This window comes from Delphinus delphis, chromosome 2 (assembly GCF_949987515.2).
Source record: "Delphinus delphis chromosome 2, mDelDel1.2, whole genome shotgun sequence".
NCBI lineage: Eukaryota > Metazoa > Chordata > Mammalia > Artiodactyla > Delphinidae > Delphinus > Delphinus delphis.
In genome coordinates this window covers 166299844-166309785 of record NC_082684.1, presented here as the reverse complement: position 1 = coordinate 166309785, position 9942 = coordinate 166299844, and the positions used below count along the sequence as shown (strand labels likewise).

The window sequence follows — 9942 nt, the reverse complement described above, 5'->3', positions numbered from 1 at the left end:
CTCTCCTCTGCACAACAGGCTTCTATGGCTCTCCATTTCCTATGAAATCAAGCCCCAGTCTTTACGGGTTCATTTCAGGTTCTTCATAATCCAAACTTTTTCTTACATTGTTCCCCAATCCAAAGCCACTGTGCCAGCCTGTCTGCTTTTTTCACTGATCCTTGAATCACCCCCAAGTCTTTCCTTATATTTTTCCCTCTACCTGGAATGCTGACTTTCCATTGAACCTGTCCTTCAAGACTCAGATCAAGATCCTTGAAGCCTATTCTACCTATGCAGGTTCACAGTTACCCCTTTTGTCTTTTTGAGGACCATATGCATTCTGTACCATTTTTTGGCTTTTAAATTTCACATGGGTACGAATATGCATTGTCTCATGAGTAAAAACGTAAGTTCTGCTAGGACATGGACCATGGCTTATTTTGTATGCAATACTGACGTGGTGCTGTGTGAAAACCAACTGTGTTTTGTGAGTGAATTAAGCATAGTCAAAGACCTTTAGTTCCTCTTCAAGGGCTATAGATAACATTCTGAGCCATACCCTTTGAGCTATCTTATAGATACTTAAACCCCTTCCACCAGGTGGAAGAAGTTAACTACATGATGACCAGACTATAACCATGACATAAGCTGCCACAGTTCTGAGCGCTGGCCTCAAAGAAATGGGAACAAACTGACCCTGGAACTGAAGATTAACTGTACTTAAAACAATCAAGAGGATGCTGATGAGACCACTGCATGACCAATTTCAAGATGACTGTCAGAGCTGACTGTGTTGTTTCTGCACATAGCCCCCTCCCTTCACCTAAAATAAGCTCTTGCCCACTCATTGTCAGTGGGGAGAAGTCAGGCTTTGAACAGGAGTCCACCTTCCCCCTCAGGTTGCTGGCCTCTGGAATAAAGGACACGGGTTCGAGCCCTGGTCCGGGAAGATCCCACATGCCGCGAAGCAACTAAGCCTGTGCGCCACAACTACTGAGCCTGCGCTCTAGAGCCCGCGAGCCACAACTACTGACCCTGTGCGCCTAGAGCCCGTGCTCCACAACAAGAGAAGCCACCGCAATGAGAAGCCCGCGCACCACAATGAAGAGTAGCCCCCGCTCACAGCAACTAGAGAGAAGCCCACACGCAGCAATGAGGACCACCACAGCCAAAAATAAAAATAAATTTTTAAAAGAGAATACTGTTGTCATATATTGTTTAAAAAAACATTTTTCTTTAGTCATAATCTCATGGCTAAAATATTTCTAATGAATTGAACCTGAACTTCCCATTTTACAAAAGACAACAAAGATACCAATCACACAAATGGAATATACATTCACACACCATTAGACAGAACTGTCACAATCCTCCAAGACAATGACTGATAACAGAGTCCCAGACAAACACTTCCCCAACACAAATGGTCCTCGACATCAGAACCAACTGGCAAAATGCCCAAATGACACTCAGTGCTCACAAACGGTCCTCAGTGTCAGATGCACGTCAGAATCAATTGGCAGAAATGCCCAAATAGCACTTCGTGCTCAAAAGAGAAGTTTGCCCGGCTGCACACCCGTGGACTTACTTGGTCACGGAGCTCGTCAGTTTGTCCAGCATGTTTCCGTTCCACCAAGGAAAAGCGTACGTTGACAGCCAGTGCCGAGCAGGGGAGAAACAGGAAGGATCCCCCAAACACACGGTTTCGGCAGCTGCTAGGAGCGTCCCCCCAAACCCCCTTCCCGGGGCCAGCGAGCCTCGAGCGGCGGCTCCTCACAGCCATCCCGGCGCGTCATCATGGCGGCTCAGCTCGGGGAAAACCCCGGGAGCAGATATCGCGAGAGTCCAGCAGCCCCAGGTTGGGAGCCAGAAACTGTAACCGAAAATGGGGTCGGGCTGCTCGCCGCTCTAAAGCCAATAAAGAGGCCAGGTTGGTGGGAAGGAAAGTTTGCTTTATTTCAGAGGCCAGCAGCCTGGCGGGGAAGGGGGCAGAGGCCTGTCCAAAGGCCGACTCCCCCCACTGACAATCAGTGGGCAAGAGCTTTTCTAGATGCGGGGAGGGGGCTACATGCAGAAACAGCACAGTCAGCTCTGACAGTCATCTTGACGTTGGCCATCGGTGGTCTGATCAGCGTCATCTTGATTGTTTTAAGTGCAGTTAATGTTCAGTTCCAGGGTCAATTTGTTCCATTTCTTTAAGGCCAGCTCTCAGAATTATGGCAGCTTATGTCATGGCTACAGTCTGGTCATCATGTAGTTAACTTCTTCCACCTGGTGGAAGGGGTTTAAGTGTCTGTAAGACAGCTCAAAGGATATGGCTCAGAATGTTATCTATAGCCCTTGAGGAGGAACTAAAGGTCCCTGACTATACTTAATGACAAAAGTATTATTACTTAGTCTGTTGGACTGTTTTCCTTTGTTTCTGCATTTTCTCACTTCTCTGATTAAACTTATCCTTTGGCTAAAGTTTTTCCACAGACAGAAGGCAGGCTGAGGACATAGGGGGCAAGCACCATAGGGTCCTGCTCTGTTTCACTATGCCTGTTCAATTTTTACATCAGGGTTATGCTAGCTATATAGAGTAAATAAAAGAGCTTCTCTTTTTCTTTCTTAATACTCTTCAACAGTTTAAAATAGTAATTATCTGTTACTTGAAGGTTTTGCAGAACTCATTCATAGATGGCCTATTGCCTTTTGGGAGGTGTTGATATTTATCTACTTTTCACTATCTACTATAGTTAATGATCTAAACAAATTTTCTCTTTTAGAGCCAATATTTTTTTTTTAGATTATCATTTATCTCACCTGGATTCTCTAAGTTTGAATGCTGCCGAGTAGAAAGTTAGACTAAAAAAACCACCGTAACAAAACAAAATGTTTCAAATAAATGGACTAATGAACATTTCCTTGTTTGGATTAAAGATTACATTGCTTCTTTCTACTTGACAATGGAAAAAAAAATCCCAATTTAGATAATACTTGGAGGAACTATGATTCAAACCACATTTCTGTATTAAGCAATTTATAAAACAAAACAATCCGGTTTCAAGTGTGCCTTGCTCGATACTAAATTGTGTTCTAATTGTCATAAGACAAACCTACATATGCGGATTATGTAGTTTCTTACATTTTAGATGAAAAATTAAACCCTTCAATAATGGAGAAACAATGAAAAGGTACTTGAAAATAGGTGGAGACATTGAGATTCCTGACAAATGGTGAACACTGCTTTAGAGATGTGGACATCGCAGTGGGGTCACAAGCTCCAGGAGCACATGGTGGGTGATTCTGCAGTTGACATGGCACGCCCGAGACTGCCACAGAACAACCAGAGAGAGTGGGTGTTCATGTCATGGTTGTTTGCATAGTGGCCTCTATAGTGTCCCTCCACCCTTTCCCAGCTGCGGGGCTGTCCATCCACTCCCTCCCAGCTGCAGGGGTGAGGCCCAACTAAACCACTCAAGCTAATCCCATCTCTGCTGTTAAGACTGGTTCTGGGGCTTCCCTGGTGGCGCAGTGGTTGAGAGTCCGCCTGCCGATGCAGGGGACACGGGTTCGTGCCCTGGTCCGGGAAGATCCCACATGCCGCGGAGCGGCTGGGCCCGTGAGCCATGGCTGCTGAGCCTGCGCATCCGGAGCCTGTGCTCCGCAACGGGAGAGGCCACAACAGTGAGAGGCCCGCGTACCGCAAAAAAAAAAAAAAAAAAGAAAAAAAAAAAGATTGGTTCTGGTAACCAGACTGAAGCAAATCATCCCAGGACATTTGGACATAACATTTATGGGGTTGCACTGTTGGACCTCTGCTCTGGTTTTGAATTATATTCTTACGTCTGTACCTCTAGGGTTCTAAATAATTTTTGAACAGCTACACCAGCAGAGTTCAGCACCTGGCTTTACTAGTGGTATCTCCTGCTTCTTTGGGAGAGGACATGACAGTTTCCTAGTCCCCCTGGGCTCAGGCACAGGCTTCAGAGGTAACAACTCCAGATAAGAATAGGCACATCTGGTTTCAGGCATGATCTAGGTGAGATAGGGACTTTAATCAGGGTTTTTAGAGTTGGGATTCTGGGGTTCTAAAACATGCTTAAATTGCTTCCAAGATAAAGTGTGTTTTCTTGGGGAAGGTTTATTGTTTTTATTGGATTCTCCAAGGAGTCAATGAATTGAAAAGTGTTAGTGTATTAGTGAGGGTTTTCCAGAGATACAGAACCAATAGGAGATCGGAGAGGAGGGGGGGAGGGAGATAAAATGAGAACTTGGCTTATGCAATTATTAAGATTACTAAGTCCCACAAATCTGATGTCTGCAAGCTGGAGACCCAGGAAAGCCAGTGGTGTGATTCACTCCAAGTTCAAAGGTCTGAGAATCAGGGGAGCCAGTGATATAAATCCTAGTCCAAGGGCAGGAGAAGATGAAATGTGATGTCCCAGCTCAATCAGTAAGGCAGGGGAAAAAAAGGGGACAAATTCCTCATTCCTCTGCCTTTTGTTCTGTTCAGTTCCTCAACAGATTGGATGATCCCCAACCACTTGGGGAGGGCAATCCACTGATTCAAATGCTAATCTAATCCAGAAACACCCTCACAGACACATCCGGAAACAATGTCCAATCTGGGCACCCACGGTCCCGTCAAGTTGACAGATAAGATTAACCATCACAGTTAAGAGCCTTGGTAGAGGTATCGTAGACCCTTTTCCTTGAGTTCAGGCAAAAGTGCAGAAGCAGTAATCCAAGGCTTGTGAGAATCAGCAGAGTAGAGTCAGGTTTGTACCACAGGTAAGAGACAGGATGTAATTCAGCCGTTCTGGCAGTGGTTCTCAATCTTGGTTGCAAGTCAGGACCGCTGGGGAACCTAGAGGAATTCCTGACGTCCAGAGAAATGCCCCGTGGGTTGAATAAGACCGCATTGTATCCGGGTTGGAGGTGTTTGTGTTTCTGTGACTTAAGTATTCTCATCAAGGGAACCTTGAGCAGATTCACCCAGAGAGGTCAAGGTCCTGCCTTCAGCTCTGCAGCCCCTCAACAGATCAGATCATAGTTCTTCAAGAAAAAAGTCCCCTTCCCTCCAAGCAGGTGGAGTCAGACAATTTATACTTCTAAAGAAAATTACTTGGGAGAATAATTACTTGTGATGGAATTAAAATTCAGTGTTTATGCACAGATACCAAAGTCTTACCTGCTCAGGATCTAAGGGATAACATTAGAAGTGTGCTTCATAATACTCTTGAATGGCATCTAGAAAGCACTGGAATGTATCCTACTGAATAAATAGCCTCATGTTTGTGTTGAGGCTTAACTGATATAAATACTCAGGACTTGTACCTGTTCCCCCACGAAGACTTCCACAGAGTCTAAAAGTTTAAAACCTTGTATTTTCTTGATATTCATCACAAATTTTCCAGTTTCTGGTCATCCCATTACTTCCAGTGGCAACCTCTTATATCACATTATCTCAACAAATCACTCATCAGAGTGATTATTTCAGAGAGAATTCTTTCTGAGCAAAAGCATTTATTTCTAAGATTTCCATTCTCTTTGCAGCCTATGAAGACTGATCATTGTAATTAGGCATAGTCACTATTGAATTTTGATTAGTGATCTACAAAGTAAACTGTAGAAACATGAAATATCCAAATCAGGACATAGTCTGAATATAAGGCATGTTAGCAATATACTTTGGTAAAATATTTAAAAGGGGTTTATTGCTTAGCTGTTTTTAGCATTTATCTTAATTATTTAAAACCCTATTTTTTAAGCATTTAAATAATGCTTCTGGCAAACCCCCCTTTGGTTTGAAGGTAAGTAGGCATTAACTTTTTTTGCAGATGCTAACAAAAGCTTGAAATTAACTGCCCCATTCCACACTCATTGCGGTTTTCCCCCATCTCCCCAATATATTATATATCTTTGAGTTTCTGATCTTTCTGATGTAATGCATCAACTAAATTCTGCATTTTTAAAAAATAAGAAATATCAAACCAGACAAGCCTATGGTTAAAAGTTCATCAAGCACTTGAATTCAGTGTAGCAATTTGTCTGCCTCTGAATTCTAATTGGATAAACACCAGTTTTTGATGACCAGTTTAGGAACTGAATGATGGTGGGGGGTTTAAGTGACACATCTAGGGAGCATGAGGACCCTACATCCCAGAGTGACTGACTTCACTCTCAAAGTTCTGGATGCTTGAGGCACTAGACAGGCAGCTCTTCCTCTGAGCTGTCCTCACCGCTGGGAAATAAATCAACAGAAAAGGCTCAGACTTCAGAGCCATCCATGTAGCCCGGGTTCACATCCCCTTTCGGTCACCCAATGCCCTGTGACCCCTGTGAAGCTCACAAACTGTGAAGCTCAGTTTCCCATTGGCAAAATGTGATTACTAATACCTACCTCAGAGGATTTTATGGGGATTACATAAGATATCTGGCCGGGGGAGGGGGAGGCAGGCAATAAACAGAAATGATCCTTATTGCATATTCCCAGAGTCTACTGGCATCACTGCATTTTCTTTCAGCAAAGAAAAACTTATTAAAATCCATTTAAGAATACTCACTTGTAGGGCTTCCCTGGTGGCGCAGTGGTTGAGAGTCCGCCTGCTGATGCAGGGGACACAGGTTCATGCCCCGGATCCCACATGCCGCGGAGCGGCTGGGCCCATGAGCCACGGCTGGTGAGCCTGTGCCGTCCGGAGCCTGTGCTCCGCAACGGGAGAGGCCACAACAGTGAGAGGCCCGCGTACCTAAAAAAAAAAAGAATACTCACTTTTATATAACTGTATCTCCTAACATTTTCTAGACCAATAACTAATATTTATTGAATGTCTGCATTGTACAAGGGATGGGGCTTGGTACTAAGGGTAGAGAAGTGAACAGGACAGACCCCAGCTTGCTGCTCCTGCACTTCACAGATAACAAAACCCATCCATTTACTTTGTTCATCTTCGGTGGTTTCAGCAAGGAGTCTAATAAGCCCTCCTAGTTTGAAAAAAAAAACAAAAACACACAGAAAGTATATTATTCCTTTTAGGAATTTACTGAATGATCACTGTAATAAGCATTTGTATCTTAATTCAGCTAATCCTCAAAATAATCCTATGAGGCAGGTTCTATTATTATTGCCATTTCACAGAGGAGAAAACCAAGGCACAAAGAGATAAGTGATGTGTTCACATCATAGCACAAATACATGGCTGACCTTGGACTGTGGACCCCGGCAGCCAGGCTGCAGACCCTGGCACTTAGCCCCTGCCTCCCCTGAGTCACACAGGTGGAGCCAGGCCCGGAAGCAGCCTCGTCTTCTCGGCCTTCAGGACACAGGGCACATGTAGGCATGTCGTGCCATGTGCCATGGATGCAGTTTAGACAAATGTCCATAGGCTCTGGGAAGAAAGAGGACCCGAACAAATTCTTGCTATCAGGTGGTTCTAGCTCTAAAATTCTCAACCAGGAGGGGAAGGTGGGCAAAGGCTCACCCTTAAAACTTCTGGGAAGGGTTCAATGTGCAAAGAGAACTCACCCTGAGATGTGCTGGATTGTCCCGAAAACTCGTGTTTCCTTCCCGGAGAGAGGGACTTTTATTAACAAAAAGTGGATTAAATGAGTGTTTCTTTACTGGGGACATCAGGAGACAGAAATAGTGGGGCCTTCCCATAAATTGTGGCTCTGCAGTTGATGCTTTGGGGGTTGTTTGAAGTGGAGGGCCATACACGAAAGGAAGAGTTACATCAGGATCTGTAGCCAAGAACCCTAACACTGACCCAAGAAGAATGGCTACGAGAAGAGCACCCCTGCCAAGTTCGGAGCCGTGCATGGTCCCTACAAGTGACTGGCGCACCCATGGCCCCCGTCACACCGAATGCGTGCGTTCTAAGAGGCAGCAGCGCTTGCCGGGGCTGTAGATGGCTGCACCAAGGCCAAACTCCCAGCTCCACAAAGCTGTCTAAGCTGGTCAGCAGTCCTCCTGGGGCCTGGCGAGAAAGCTCTGCCCAGAAGAGGGCTCCCCACAGAGCAGTGACTGATGGGCCTCACTGGATCCATTTCTTACAGAGTTTGTATGTGACACATCCCGAGGGAATCAGCACTATAGGAGGCCAAGCACAAGTGGAGAGACACACAGACACATTAAGAAGAACCATAACATGGAGAGACGTTAGCTATTAGCTCAGGAGCGGCAAAAGAGACGGATAGTGGCTGAGACACCCTTCGCCGTGGAGCAGTGGACCCACGCAGCGATGCCCAAGGTGAGGTTTGCAAGATGATCCTCTGTGACATTAGAAGAAAATATTAGAGCACCTATTTACATTTCTTTATCTCATTGCTTCTTCATTTTTATTTTTTGCATACATTAAAAATACATATATTGGGGGGGAATCATCCTCAAATTTTTTCACTTTTGAAGGATCAAAAATGTTTGGAAGCCACTGCAAAAATGTATACAAAGCAGTAGATGCCCACATCTGCAGGGACAGCCACCAGAGTGATGTTACATCCAGAAAATGTTCCCATTTGCCATAAGACCCAGACCTAGGGCTGCTGTCCGCACCTATGTCTCTCCCTGCACTTCTGTACATTAAAGACCCACTAACGAGGTACTGCAAGTGAATCTCTGGAAATAGTCCGACCAACAGACAGGGGCCAATTTTGGTCTATGGTTTCATGAGGGCAACAGCCATATAAGAAGCTGAGGAGGGCTTCCCTGGTGGCTCAGTGGTTGGGAGTCCACCTGCCAATGCAGGGGACATGAGTTCCAGCCCTGGTCCAGGAGGATCCCACATGCCATGGAGCAGCTAGGCCCGGGCACCACAACAACTGAGCCTGCACTCTAGAGCCCACAAGCCACAACTACTGAGGCCCACGGGCCTAGAGCCTGCGCTCTGCAGCAGGAGAAGCCACCACAGTGAGAAGCCCATGCACCACAACAAAGAGTAGCCCCCGCTCGCTGCAACTAGAGAAAGCCTGTGTGCAGCAACGAGGACCCAACACAGCCGAAAATAAGTAAATTAAATAAATAAATTAAAAAAAAAAAAGAAGCCTAAGATAGGGGAGATCAGAGCTACAACCTCAAAAGGAGACTCAAATGGTCACAGGGAGAAGATGCGAGCTGTCCATGGATACCATCAGGGAAAGGAGGAATTTGGAATTGAGGCTAGCATCCTGTTGACCTGCATTAAAAATTTCATCTTTTCTATCGTTCACCCCCTGTTGGATGTACACCTCTGAGGTGGTTAACTTGAATGTGTTACATTGAACTTCCAGGTAGCTACACAGTAGAGCTCCCTAGGGATCATTTAACATTAAATATTTAAAAAACAAAAAGAAATTTCAAGGCAAGGTCTCTAAAAGTCATCAAACTTTCATAGATTTTTATCAAATTTTCTACCTACTCTGTAGGTCTGGTAGCTGGAAAAGTTTTTCCCACAGAGAAAAACAAAGAAAAAGTTGTAATAAAGAAATGATGAGAAATCCACTGAAGAAACAAAAATAGAAGCCATTTCCAAACCAGAATTGAAAGGATTTTAGTGATTTTATTCCATATCCTTAAGCAAAAATGAAATAATTGCAAATATAATGTAACATGGTATTTTACGCATATTGTGTTCTAAATTCTGTAATTATTGCTGCTGATGGTTGAATTCATGAGCCTGGTAACATAGATCAATGGTGATTAGCCATCCTTTCCATGTTCTATACATGTGAAAACTTGGCTGTTTCTTCATAAATGACCTTTCTTGCAAAAGGAGAAAATATTTTCATAAATAATTTCAATAACCTTTCATCTGTGGATACCCTCCCTCTTTGTCGATTCCATTTGTCCCAAGTAAAAATATCTTAAGATGTTAACATACTGTAAGTTGTTATTACAGTATTCATGATACCTCTGCTCCAGAAGACCCATCCAACCACCAAAAGTTCAGTCAGGTTGCTGCCAAAACACCTCTCAGCTCTATTTATGTGTCCATGTCT

General features: G+C 44.4%; 1 long non-coding RNA gene across 1 annotated transcript; it reads right to left on the bottom strand.

Annotated features, from left to right (window-relative positions):
• Positions 1-2224: 2224 nt before the first annotated feature.
• LOC132419900 (uncharacterized) lies at positions 2225-6923 on the bottom strand. Its single transcript, XR_009518274.1, has 3 exons — positions 6860-6923; positions 6534-6719; positions 2225-2253 (listed from the first exon to the last, which is right to left on the bottom strand). It is a non-coding gene; the product is annotated as an uncharacterized lncRNA (long non-coding RNA).
• Positions 6924-9942: the final 3019 nt, after the last annotated feature.